General features: G+C 37.6%; 2 pseudogenes; one reads left to right on the forward strand and one right to left on the reverse strand.

The window, feature by feature from the left end:
• Positions 1 to 9528: 9528 nt before the first annotated feature.
• Positions 9529 to 10596, reverse strand: LOC143680377 (WW domain-containing adapter protein with coiled-coil pseudogene; annotated as a pseudogene).
• A 2488-nt stretch (positions 10597 to 13084) lies between these two features.
• LOC143680378 (olfactory receptor 4C3D-like) lies at positions 13085 to 14035 on the forward strand (annotated as a pseudogene).
• Positions 14036 to 14743: the final 708 nt, after the last annotated feature.

The raw sequence follows: 14743 nt of genomic DNA on the forward strand, positions 1-14743 counted from the left end.
ACTAGATTGTCCAAATTCTGTCTTTTTATTTTTCTTAGATGGTCTGTCCTTTCCATCATATTGGTGATGTCATTTTTATTTTGTTTCTATTTTTAACTTAAATATCTGTTGCCTTTGGGATGAATGTATTAATAAAACAAATGCATTTTTCACAAAAAATAAATGCCATGACAACGGTGACTGAAGACAGGAGAAAAAGAGGAGCCTAAAGGAATTGATAAAGTCAGATTGATGATTTCAGAGAGAAATGGAGCACACAGAAAATGTTAAACACTTCTTGGCAAAATAAATGGAGAAACACTGCTATTGATCAGGGGAAAGTGTGGAAAGAGTTGTTTCATAATATTTTATACACTGCTTATGTGTTTCAAAATTGTATACTTAGGACACAATCATCTGGCACTTGCACTGAATCTTTGAAAATGCAAGATTTTTGAATGATAAAATAAACCACCACTTTTTTCCTTAAAGCGAATTTTGTAGAAAAATTTACATGTAAAAGTCTAGGTATTTAGTCAGTTCAGCACAGATTAGTTTTTGGATACCTAAGTTTTTAAAAATATTTTCATTGAGAAATCTCCATAAACATATGGATAAACATATTATACAACAAATGGCACACAATATCATCACATAGTTGTACATCTTTACCATGATCAATTTTAGAAAATGTGTGTCTCTCCAGAAAAAGAAATAAAAAATGAACTCATACATTCCATACCCAGTACCCCTCCCTATCATTGACCCCCAGTATCTTTTTTCTTAGAAAAGTTCAGTGAGTTTCTTTTTATAATTAAATTTTAACTTTTTTCGAGGACTTCCTGGAAGATGGCGGCTTAGTAAGATGCGCGGATCTTAGTTTCTTCTCCAGGGCAGCTACTAGGGGACTAGAAATGATACAGAAAGCGCCCAAAGCCACAACAGAGATAAAAAAGACAGCGTACCCCATCCTGGAACGGCTGGCTGGCTGAGAGAAGCAGCTCGGGTGAGATCACCGAGGCGCGCAGGCTTCACCGGGCGGGGCGGGAAGCGGCCGGAGTTACTCCCTTCCCCCTTCCCGGGCCGGCTGGGAGAATTGGAGAGGCGGTCCCCTGAAACCAAGGCGGCTGGCGCCCACACCACGCGCAGTCCCCCGGACCAACTGAGAGAATTGGATCAGAAATCCCCAGGCCGTGGAGAACGGTGATGGGTGGGGGAGGTCCCTTCCAAACCCGTGACTCCCGGGGAACGTGCACTCTCCCGGGCGGGCTGCTGCTGCTGGCGCCCTCTTGCCACGCTTGTCGCCCAGGGCCGATTAGGAAATTCGGACGGGCTCTTTCCCGGGCTGCGGCGACCAGCAACCCTACCTGCGTTCGGACCCTGGGCTGGCTCAAGCCGCTTCGGCTAGCGAACCCCCCGGACAGCGAGAGTTTTCCAAAGTTTAAGGTCCCACAGCACCTTTTACTGGTGGGACCCACAGACAAACGTGTGCCACGAGCACCACCTACTTGGCAGGATAAGAAAAACAGAACCCAGAGATTTCACAGAAAAATCTTCCAAACTTTTGGATCCAATACCCAGGGAAATCTGTCTAAATGCGCAGATGCCAACAGAAGATAACCGATCACGCTCAAATAATTGAAAATATGGCCCAGTCAAAGGAACAAACCAATAGTTCAAATGAGATACAGGAGCTGAGACAACTAATGCTGAATATACGAACAGAAATGGAAAACCTCTTCAAAAACGAAATCGATAAATTGAGGGAGGACATGAAGAAGACATGGGCTGAACATAAAGAAGAAACAGAAAAACTGAAAAACAAATCACAGAACTTATGGAAGTGAAGGACAAAGTAGAAAAGATAGAAAAAACAATGGATACCTACAATGATAGATTCAAAGAGACAGAAGATAGAATTAGTGATTTGGAGGATGGAACATCTGAATTCCAAAAACAAACAGAAACTATCGGGAAAAGAATGGAAAAATTTGAACAGGGTATCAGGGAACTCAAGGACAATATGAAGCGCACAAATATACGTGTTGTGGGTGTCCCAGAAGGAGAAGAGAAGGGAAAAGGAGGAGAAAAACTAATGGAAGAAATTTTCACTGAAAATTTCCCAACTCTTATGAAAGACCTAAAATTACAGATCCAAGAAGTGCAGCGCACCCCAAAGAGATTAGACCCAAATAGGCATTCTCCAAGACACTTACTAGTTAGAATGTCAGAGGTCAAAGAGAAAGAGAGGATCTTGAAAGCAGCGACAGAGAAGCAATCCATCACATACAAGGGAAACCCAATAAGACTATGTGTAGATTTCTCAGCAGAAACCATGGAAGCTAGAAGACAGTGGGATGATATATTTAAATTACTAAAAGAGAAAAACTGCCAACCAAGACTCCTATATCCAGCAAAATTGTCCTTCAAAAATGAGGGAGAAATTAAAACATTCTCAGACAGAAAGTCACTGAGAGAATTTGTGACCAAGAGACCAGCTCTGCAAGAAATACTAAAGGGAGCACTAGAGTCAGAACCGAAAAGACAGAAGAGAGAGGTATGGAGAAGAGTGTAGAAAGAAGGAAAATCGGATATGATATATATAATACAAAAGGCAAAATGGTAGAGGAAAATATTATCCAAACAGTAATAACACTAAATGTTAATGGACTGAATTCCCCAATCAAAAGACATAGATTGGCAGAATGGATTAAAAAACAGGATCCTTCTATATGCTGTCTACAGGAAACACATCTTAGACCCAAAGATAAACATAGGTTGAAAGTGAAAGGTTGGGAAAAGATATTTCATGCAAATAACAACCAGAAAATAGCAGGAGTGGCTATCTAATATCCAACAAGTTATACTTCAAATGTAAAACAGTTAAAAGAGACAAAGAAGGACACTATATACTAATAAAAGGAACAATTAAACAAGAAGACATAACAATCATAAATATTTATGCACCGAACCAGAATGCCCCAAAATACGTGAGGAATACACTGCAAACACTGAAAAGGGAAATAGACAGAAATACCATAATAGTTGGAGACTTCAATTCCCCACTCTCATCAATGGACAGAACATCTAGACAGAGGATCAATAAAGAAATAGAGAATCTGAATATTACTATAAAGGAGCTAGACTTAACAGACATTTATAGGACATTACATCCCACAACAGCAGGATACACCTTTTTCTCAAGTGCTCATGGATCATTCTCAAAGATAGACCATATGCTGGGTCACAAAGCAAGTCTTAACAAATTTAAAAAGATTGAAATCATACACAACACTTTCTCAGATCATAAAGAAATGAAGTTGGAAATCAATAATAGGCGGAATGCCAGAAAATTCACAAATACGTGGAGGCTCAACAACACACTCTTAAACAACGAGTGGGTCAAAGAAGAAATTGCAAGAGAAATTAGTAAATACCTCGAGGCAAATGAAAATGAAAACACAACATATCAAAACTTATGGGATGCAGCAAAGGCAGTGCTAAGAGGGAAATTTATTGCCCTAAATGCCTATATCAGAAAAGAAGAAAAGGCAAAAAGGCAGGAATTAACTGTTCACTTGGAAGAACTGGAGAAAGAACAGCAAACTAATCCCAAAGCAAGCAAAAGGAAAGAAATAACAAAGATCAGAGCAGAAATAAATGAAATTGAAAACATGAAAACAGTAGAGAATATCAATAAGACCAGAAGTTGGTTCTATAAGAAAATCAATAAGATTGATGGGCCCCTATCAAGATTGACAAAAAGAAGAAGAGAGAGGATGCAAATAAATAAGATCAGAAATGGAAGAGGAGACATAAATACTGACCACACAGAAATAAAGGAGGTAATAACAGGATACTATGAACAACTTTACGCTAATAAATACAACAATTTAGATGAACTGGACGGGTCCCTGGAAAGACATGAACAACCAACTTTGACTCAAGAAGACATAGATAGATGACCTCAACAAACCAATCACAAGTAAAGAAATTGAATTAGTCATTCAAAAGCTTCCTAAAAAGAAAAGTCCAGGACCAGATGGCTTCACATGTGAATTCTACCAAACGTTCCAGAAAGAATTAGTACCAATTCTCCTCAAACTCTTCAAAAAAATCGAAGTGGAGGGAAAACTGCCTAATTCATTCTATGAAGCCAACATCACCCTCATACCAAAACCAGGTAAAGATATTCCAAAAAAAGAAAACTACAGACCAATCTCTCTAACGAATACAGATGCAAAAATCCTCAATAAAATTCTAGCAAATCGTATCCAACAACACATTAAAAGAACTATACAGCATGACCAAGTAGGATTCATCCCAGGTATGCAAGGATGGTTCAACATAAGAAAATCAATTAATGTAATACACCGTATCAACAAATCAAAGCAGAAAAATCACATGATCATCTCAATTGATGCAGAGAAGGCATTCGACAAGATTCAACATCCTTTCCTGTTGAAAACGCTTCAAAAGATAGGAATACAAGGGAACTTCCTTAAAATGATAGAGGGAATATATGAAAAACCCACAGCTAATATCATCCTCAATGGGGAAAAATTGAAAACTTTCCCCCTAAGATCAGGAACAAGACAAGGATGTCCACTATCACCACTATTATTCAACATTGTGTTGGAGGTTCTAGCCAGAGCAATTAGACAAGAAAAAGAAATGCAAGGCATCAAAATTGGAAAGGAAGAAGTAAAACTATCACTGTTTGCAGACGATATGATACTATACGTCGAAAACCCAGAAAAATCCACAACAAAACTACTAGAGCTAATAAATGAGTACAGCAAAGTAGCAGGTTACAAGATCAACATTCAAAAATCTGTAGCATTTCTATACACTAGTAATGAACAAGCTGAGGGGGAAATCAAGAAACGAATCCCATTTACAATTGCAACTAAAAGAATAAAATACCTAGGAATAAATTTAACTAAAGAGACAAAAAACCTATATAAAGAAAACTACAAAAAACTGCTAAAAGAAATCACAGAAGACCTAAATACATGGAAGGGCATACCGTGTTCATGGATTGGAAGGCTAAATATAGTTAAGATGTCAATCCTACCTAAATTGATTTACAGATTCAATGCAATACCAATCAAAATCCCAACAACTTATTTTTCAGAAATAGAAAAACCAATAAGCAAATTTATCTGGAAGGGCAGGGTGCCCCGAATTGCTAAAAGCATCTTGAGGAAAAAAAACGAAGCTGGAGGTCTCGCGCTGCCTGACTTTAAGGCATATTATGAAGCCACAGTGGTCAAAACAGCATGGTATTGGCATAAAGATAGATATATCGACCAATGGAATCGAATAGAGTGCTCAGATATAGACCCTCTCATCTATGGACATTTGATCTTTGATAAGGCAGTCAAGCCAACTCACCTGGGACAGAGCAGTCTCTTCAAAAATGGTGTCTAGAGAACTGGATATTCATATGCAAAAGAATGAAAGAAGACCCATCTCTCACACCCTATACAAAAGTTAACTCAAAATGGATCAAAGATCTAAACATTAGGTCTAAGACCATAAAACAGTTAGAGGAAAATGTTGGGAGATATCTTATGGATCTTACAACTGGAGGCGGTTTTATGGACCTTAAACCTAAAGCAAGAGCACTGAAGAAGGAAATAAATAAATGGGAACTCCTCAAAATTAAACACTTTCGTGCATCAAAGAACTTCATCAAGAAAGTAGAAAGACAGCCTTCACAATGGGAGACAATATTTGGAAATGATATATCAGATAAAGGTCTAGTATCCAGAATTTATAAAGAGATTGTTCATCTCAACAACAAAAAGACAGCCAACCCAATTACAAAATGGGAAAAAGACTTGAACAGACACCTCTCAGAAGAGGAAATACAAATGGCCAAAAGGCACATGAAGAGATGCTCAATGTCCCTGGCCATTAGAGAAATGCAAATCAAAACCACAATGAGATATCATCTCACACCCACCAGAATGGCCATTATCAACAAAACAGAAAATGACAAGTGCTGGAGAGGATGCGGAGAAAGAGGCACACTTATCCACTGTTGGTGGGAATGTCAAAGGGTGCAACCACTGTGGAAGGCAGTTTGGCGGTTCCTCAAAAAGCTGAATATAGAATTGCCATACGACCGAGCAATACCATTGCTGGGAATATACTCAAAAGACTTAAGGGCAAAGACACAAACGGACATTTGCACACCAATGTTTATAGCAGCGTTATTTACAATTGCAAAGAGATGGAAACAGCCGAAATCTCCATCAACAGAAGAGTGGCTAAACAAACTGTGGTATATACATACGATGGAATACTATGCAGCTTTAAGACAGGATAAACTTATGAAGCATGTAATAACATGGATGGACCTAGAGAACATTATGCTGAGTGAGTCTAGCCAAAAACTAAAGGACAAATACTTTATGGTCCCACTGATATGAACAGACATTCGAGAATAAATTTGGAATATGTCCTTGATAACAGAGTCCAGTAGGAGGTAGAAACAGGGTAAGATAATGGCCAATTGGAGTTGAAGGGATACAGACGGTGTAACAGGACTAGATACAAAAACTCAAAAATGGACAGCACAATAATACCTAATTGTAAAGTAATCATGTTAAAACACTGAATGAAGCTGCATCTGAGCTATAGGTTTTTGTTTTGTTTTGTTTTGTTTTGTTTTGATTTTACTATTATTACTTTTATTTTTTTCTCTATATTAAAATTCTATATCTTTTTCGGTTATGTTGCTAGTTCTTCTAAACCAATGCATATGTACTAAGAAATGATGATCATGCATCTATGTGATGATGTTAAGAATTAATGATTGCATATGTAGAATGGTATGATCTCTAAATTTTGGGTTAATTTCTTTTTTTCCGTTAATTAAAAAAAAAGAGAGAAGGGATAATTGGAGCTGAAGGGATACAGACTGTACAACGGGACTGGATATAAAAACTCAGAAATGGACAGCACAATACTACCCAATTGTAATGCAATTATGTTAAAACACTGAATGAAGCTGCATGTGAGGTGTAGGTTTTTTGTTTTTGTGTTTGTTTTTTTTTTTCTTTCTATTGTTTTAATTCTTATTCTGTTGTCTTTTTATTTCTTTTTCTAAATCGATGCAAATGTACTAAGAAATGATGAATATGCAACTATGTGATGTTATTAAGAATTACTGATTGTACATGTAGATTGGAATGATTTCTAATTGTTTTGCTAATTCTTTTTTTATTAATAAAAAAAAATTTTAACTTTTTTCAAAAATAATAACAAACACAAACATTCTTAACTTATTGTCCTGTTCTACATATAATCAGTAATTCAAAATACCATCACATAGTTGCATATTCATCATCATGATCATTTCTTAGAACATTTGCATCAATTCAGAAAAACGAATAAAAAGACAACAGAAAAAAATTCATACATACCATAACCCTTACCCCTCCCTTTCAATTATCACTAGCATTTCATCCTAAATTTATTTTTACATTTGTTCCTTCTAGTATTTATTTTTATTCCATATGTTTTATTCATCTGTTGATAAGGTAGATAAAAGGAGCATCAAACACAAGGTTTTCACAATCGCACAGTCACATTGTGTAAGCCATAACATTATACAATCCTATTCAAGAAACATGGCTATAGGAACACAGCTCTACATTTTCAGGCATTTCCCTCCAACCTCTCCATTACATCTTAACTAACAAGGTGATATCTATTTAATGTGTAAGAATAACGTCCATGATAACCTCTCGACACTGGAATCTCTCACCCATTGACACTTTATTTTGTCTCATTTCACTCTTCCCCCTTTTGGTCAAGAAGGTTTTCTCAATCCCTTGAGGCTGAGTCTCAGCTCATTCTAGGATTCCTTTCCCACATTGCCAGAAACGTCCACATGCCTGGGAGTCATGTCCCACGTAATCAGGGGGAAGTCAGTGAGTTTGCTTGCTGCATTGGCTGGAGAGAGAGGCCACATCTGAGCAGGAAAAGAAGTGATTCTCAGACTTAATTTTAAGTAGGCTTGACCCATCCTTTACAGGGTTAAGTGTCATATGAACAAACCACAAGATAGGGGGCTCAACCTATTGCTTTGGTTATCCCCACTGTTAATGTGAATATCAAGAATTCAACTTCGAAAAGTTGACTTTCCCCACTTTCTCACCATTACCCTAAGGGGACTTTGCAAATACTTTTTTATTCACTGTTCAAATCACTCTGGGATTTATCAGGGCATCACTCTGGACAAAGCAAGAAAATATCATCCCTACTAAAGTTTCCATGTACTTATGATGTTGAATTAAGCTGTTTACATAAGTTATACTAGGAAATGCACTAGTCAAAATATAAATTTGGTATGAAATAAACTTTTTTTACTTTAGCTTCACACATAAGTTAAAATTTTAAAATATTAATTACCATCTATTTTCAACACCCTGGAGCAATGACATTCCTTTGTTCTTCCTCATGCAAAAATCTTTCTTAAATTTATACATTTTGTCACTATCATTATACACTCTAAGCATTCCTAGATTATACCATCTCAGTCTTTATTGTCTATGTTTCTTTCTTAATTCACTTGTGTCCCCAGCCCTCTTCCCTCTATCATTCTCACATTCAGCTTCTTTCAGTGTTTTAACATAATTGTATTACAGCTAGGTAGTATTGTGCTATCCATTTCTGAGTTTTTACAATCAGTCCAGTTACAAAATCCGTATCCCTTCAGCTCCAGTTATCCAATATCTTATCCTATTTTTATCTCCTGATGGTCTCTGGCTTCACTCTAAAAAACATTTACAATATGAAGAATATATTTACAAGAAATCTACTTTTGAACTATTTAACAATCAGTCTTGCAACTTTCCCTTTTCTTGAGTTACTTAAATTCTGTTCCAGTTTGTCAGCTGCTGGAATGTAATATACCAGACACAGAATGGCTTTTATAAGGGGTAATTTATTAAGTTGCAGGTTTACAGTTCTAGGCTGTGAAAATGTCCCAATTAAAACAAAATCTATAAAAATGTCCAAATTAAGGCTATAGCAAGAGCTTACCTTCACTCAAGAAGGCTGATGAAGTTCAGGATTTCTTCCTCAATGGTAAAGGCATATGGCAAGCAGGGTAATATCTGCTAGCTTTCTCTCCAGGTTTCTCATTTAATGAAGCTTCCCCAAGGGCATTTTCTTTCTTCATCCCCAAGGGTCTATGACTGCATGGGATTTGCAGTTCTTCTGATTCTGAAAGGGACACTCTCCAAAATGTTTTCTCTTTCAAATAATTCCAGCAACTAGTCAAGGCCAACCTGGAATGGGATGAATCACATCTCCCTCTAATCAAAATTGATACCCACAATCAGGTGAGTTGCATCCCATGCAAATAATCAGAAAGCACCCAGTCAGCAATATTGAATGAGGATCAAATGACATGGCTTTACTGGGATCCACCACAGATTCAAACTGGTAAAAATGCCTTCTCTTATTTTGAGTGACCTAAATGGAACTCAAGAATGTTAATACTGGGCAATAGATTTATAATTCCTGTACTCAAAACCATGTGCAACTATTCACATATTCATACCTGAAGGAATTCTGATTTTTTAATTTCTCAAGTTTCTAAACCTGTTGTCTCAAATATAGTATCCTTTGCTCTCTCAATATTGCTTGAATATTACATATCCAAAGTAAATATTTTAAATTTTTAAATTCAGTATAATGACATGCAAATGCTTCCAATGTTATGGGCTTCTTGACATAATGATAATGTCTGCTTCTCAGCATAATTTATAGGTCATCCTTGAACATGTGTTATGACAGTTTCACTCATGTGTACTCTTAACATAGGTGCTAATGAGTATGTAGGATAGACATATGAATTCTGTGGCCCACCTGTTGCATTTGATGTTTTACTTCAAGAGGTATGATTTGGACTCACTGATGGACTTCTCTGGTGTGAGCACTGAAAACTTTAAAGAGAGAAGTTTCATGTTTTGCTGCTTAACAGAAATTACAGGCTGCTGAGTGGCTGATTATGAAATGTGTCCTTGCTTGCATACTGGACCACTAACCTTTGGCTGTGATGAAATGGGAGAAGTATTAATCAAAGTTTTGAAAGGGACTTTCAAAGGTTTGAGTTGTGCTTATTCTTGGAGACAAGATCTTGGGTCTTGCACATCAGTTGTTAAAGATGTTGGATTCTGATGAGATAGCTGGGCCAAGTAGAAATTTGAGCATGTTGCTAAATCAGAGATGTTATGCTGAAAGAAGAGTATTCAGCAGTCAGAAACTTATGAATAGTAGGCTGCTCTGAGGCTTGTGTCACAGCTCCTGTAAGAACATCATTTGTTTTGGATTCATCAACATTCGAATTAAGCTTCAGTTTGGCTAGCAAAGCAGGAAACAATTGTCTAAGAAGGCTTGGGTCCTGAAGTATTAAGGGAGGCATTGATGACTATGGACAGACAAAACAGATACTGTATGAGCAGATGTTAGGGTGCAAATGTGGGATTCATAGAGAGACAGAAGATATTGAAGGAGTTCTTCAAGGATGTGATACCGATTTATTTCCTGATGTAGATATTTTGCCACAAACTCACTGGTGGCTGTTGCTTGCATCTCACATCTACACATATCTGTGATACACACTACTGAGTGACTCTTCATGAAAACTTAAGTCTCTGATAAGGCTTACAGTTCCTCTCCAGTGGTGACAGCTATCACTGAGCATCTGAGGTTTCAGTGCCCACATTACCATCACTACCCCATGTGTCCATGTATGGCAGCTGGGAGCAGAGGGCAGGAGGGCAAGAGGGTTGCACAGTTCCTGCACCAGGGCCTGGTGAATCTCAGCACCCCTGTTACTGTCACAGTGCTCCCAGCACATCTCCTCACAAGGACACCATGCTCCCTCCCAGGTTGACCAGCAGTGCCAACTCCCTGGGGGCCCTGATGGATGCAGGGAATGGGACCCAGACACTTGGCTAATCTAGGCCTATAGCAGCAGACTGCACATCTCTCCCTTCCTTCCTCTCTTTCCCAGCTGCTGCCTTGCTACAGGCTCCATCCCAGCAACTCTTATCTTGTGCCTTTTTATATTTTCAGAATTTACTCATTGGAAATGCAAAAGATTATTTGTATAATTAGTGGGTCCTTGATTTGAAATTCGGGATTTGGGTTAATTATAGTCCACAATCAATCTCCACAATGACTTGAAAGGTCTTAATAAAAGAATGAAGGTTTATGATATTATAGTAAATTATCTAGCAACTATTAACTCATTGAACCTGGAGAGAGACTGAATTCTTGGCTGCTTCAGTCCATATATTGGCAGGACAAACAAATTCTTCTTGGTTACTTGAAAGTCCTAGCTGCTTGGGTAGAATCCATGTAGTTAAAGGAGGAGGATGGCTTGGAATTTCAGTTTCCTTCCTCCATCCCCCATCCTTGAGATCTGGAAAACAGGGAAATCAGAATCCCCTCTCAGTTCCTTGTTAGACATGGATATCTCTATCTTTTTTGACACTTGATGTTTTCCCTTTAATCTTAAGAGCAGATTACTTTAGGGAGTATTTCAATTTGCAAACTGCCTGAATGTGACATACCAGAACTGGAATGGCTTTTAAAAAGGAAAAGTTAATGAATTACAGATTTACAGTTTTAAGGCCATGAAAATGTCCACATTAAGGCAAGCTTATAAAAGTGTCCAAATTAAGGTATTCAGGGGAAGATATCTTCACTCAAGAAGGCAGACAATTCCAGAAGACCTCTGTCAGCTGGAAAGACACATGGCAAGTCTGCTAGCTTTCTCTCCTGGCTTCTAATTTCATGACGCTTTCCAGAGGGTGTTTTCCTTCTTCATCTCCAAAAGTGTCTGGCTGTGTGAGCTCTGTTGGTTCTGTTTGCTCTCGCTAAAATAGTTCCCTCTTAAAGGGTTCCAGTAAGTAACCCTACCTTGAATGGGTGCAGACTCATCTTCATGAAAACCATCTAATCAAATATTACCACTCACAATTGAGTGGGCTGTATCTCTATTGAAATGATAAAAAGATCCCACCAAGAAATATTGAATGAGAATTAAAGAACTTGACTTTTATGGGGTACACAACACTGGCACAGGGAGTTAGGATTCCAGATGTTTAAGAAGGTCATATTTCATGGGAAGAGATGAAGACATGGTGGACTTAGTGCCTCTATCTATACGTATGATGAGCAGGGTAAGACAAGATATGACAGGATATGAGTTTGGATGTATGTAAAACTGACTAAATATCCTCCAGAAAAGCACATAGCATTACTGAAGGTGAAGAACATTTTTTACCTATTTAATCCTAAACTTAAAATTTGCCATTCTAGCCACATTTCAGAGAAAATAGCCCTTTAACACACTACTGAAATACTATGTAAAATTGTTTAATGTGTGTTAAATATGTTTAAGTTGACATCATTGAAATACTTGCTTTAAAACAACTTCAGTTTCTATTCTGTAACTTGGCTTTTCATTTCTTCTTTTTTTCTGGCACTTAGGGATTTTCTCTCTTTCAAGCCAGTCTATCTCTCTTCCTCTTCATATACAAATGCACATATATTTCTCTATATTGTCTGGGCATAGTACTATTATTTTAGAAGCAATTTGCCCATTTGTATTACAGTATTCATACATGTTTCTCTAGTGTTCTGATTTATAGTAAATTATCACAAGGCAAAAACATAATTTTTTGAGGTGACAAAAATTGGAATGTTACCTAAATGTTTAACCATAGTTCATGTCAGATTATGAAATCATAGTATAATTAGTCTATGGTTCATGATGCAGACATAGAAAAGGGTGACTTTTAAATCTACAAACAATATGGGAACTTACAATATAACTGTACAAAAAGAGAGAATCAGAATGCAACACCCTATATTATGACTATAATTATCAAAACAATATATCTAAGCCTACTTAAAAATAGGACTAAAAGTCACCCTCAGAGAATCTCTTTTGTTGCACAGATGTACAAAAGATAAATATTATCATTCCTCAATCATATGGAATATCTATAATGTAAAACCGTAATATATCATTTATAATACAAAAGCTCAGTGACCTGAAGTTGAGAACATGGGTTATCAGGCTGATAACCTGGGTAAATCAGGGTTATGGTTTACTTCAAGATAAATCTCTTGTTTATGCAAGTCCTTGCTGAAGCTCAGGATTGATAGATAGCCCATGATATATCACGTAATTTTTCTTCATTGGACTCTCCCAAAGCACCAAGTTCCAAATAGATTTATTTGTACTCTTTTTGATAGTTTTCCTGGTGTCTGTTGGGGGAAATCTACTTTTCATAACAGCCATTATCTTTAGCCCTGCCTTGAGCTCCCTTGTGTCATTTTTTCTGGCATGTTTGTTCTTTATTGATGCTTGCTATTCCTTATGTATGAATCCTAAACTCAGTGCTAAGTCCATGTATGAGTGAAGAGCCATATCCTTTGATGGCTGTCTATTTATTGGGAGAATATGAGGTCATCCTGATCATAGTGCTGGTCTATGACCACTATGTGGCCAACTGCAGGCCTGTGAACTACATGACCATCATGACCAGGCATCTCTGTGCCCAGGTTGTGGGGGTGGCTTGGCTGGGAGGTTTCCTGCATTCATTGATTCAGCTTCTACTCATCTTTCAGTTTACCTTCTGTGGGCCCAACATGATCAACTACTTCATCTGTGACTTGTATGCTTTGCTGAAACTTACCTGCACCACCACATGTCATTGGCCTGTTGGTGGTTGCCAACAGTGGTGTGATCTTTCAATTGAACTTGTTCATGCTGGCTGCCTCCTACATCATCATCTTGTGTGCCTTGAGGTCCCAAAGTGCAGAAGGGAGACGCAAAGTCCTCTCCACCTGTGGGGCACACTTCCCTATTATTGCCATGTTCTTTGTGCCCCATATATTTATTTACATGTGACCTTCATATACTCAGTCCATAGACAAAAATGTGGCTGTATTTTCTTGTGTTCTAACACCCATATTTAGCCCTGAAGAATGCAGAAGTAAAAAAGTACCATGACAAATCTCTGATAAAAATGGACATTAATGGTTGAAGATACATGGAGGAGGAGAAAGATAAATAACTGAGACATTCTTTCTAAGAATATCTGATGTTGTGATGGGAGCTGAGAGATCATTAAAAGTTTTCAGAATAAAACTAACTGGAATGTTTGAATTTGTTTTTCACTTATCCATTTCCACATTATTTTCCACCTATCCATCTTCCACATTATTGACCAAGCAGATGATTATATGACACTTTAATTTCTTCATTACAGTTTACCTTAGCCCATAGAGCATGGGAGAGCCACCATGATCTATCCCTCACCTATGTTTTTGATAGAGCCTTCATCAACCTCAGGTACCAAATGATGATGAGCACAATCTCCTTGTTGATCTCTTTTGGACAGTGTAGCATAAAAAAATCAAAGTCATTAGATTTGTGGGGTTAATTTTTTCTGCATCATTACAGGACTAGTATTCTAGGCTGCTTAAGAAAATACCATGAAATGAGTCAAATTATACAATGAGAATTTATTCAGTGATATCTTGAGGCTGGGAAGGTCTACATCAAGATGCTATCAAGGGAATGCACTTTCCATGAAATCTGTGGCATTGGGACTGGCTACTAGCGTCTTTGGTTCTTAGCTTGTCAAATGTCAAGGCGCATGGTGGCATCTCCTGATCTCTTCCTTCTCTTCTGGATTGCATTGATGCTTAACTTCTC

This window comes from Tamandua tetradactyla, chromosome 4, assembly GCF_023851605.1.
Source record: "Tamandua tetradactyla isolate mTamTet1 chromosome 4, mTamTet1.pri, whole genome shotgun sequence".
Classification (NCBI taxonomy): domain Eukaryota; kingdom Metazoa; phylum Chordata; class Mammalia; order Pilosa; family Myrmecophagidae; genus Tamandua; species Tamandua tetradactyla.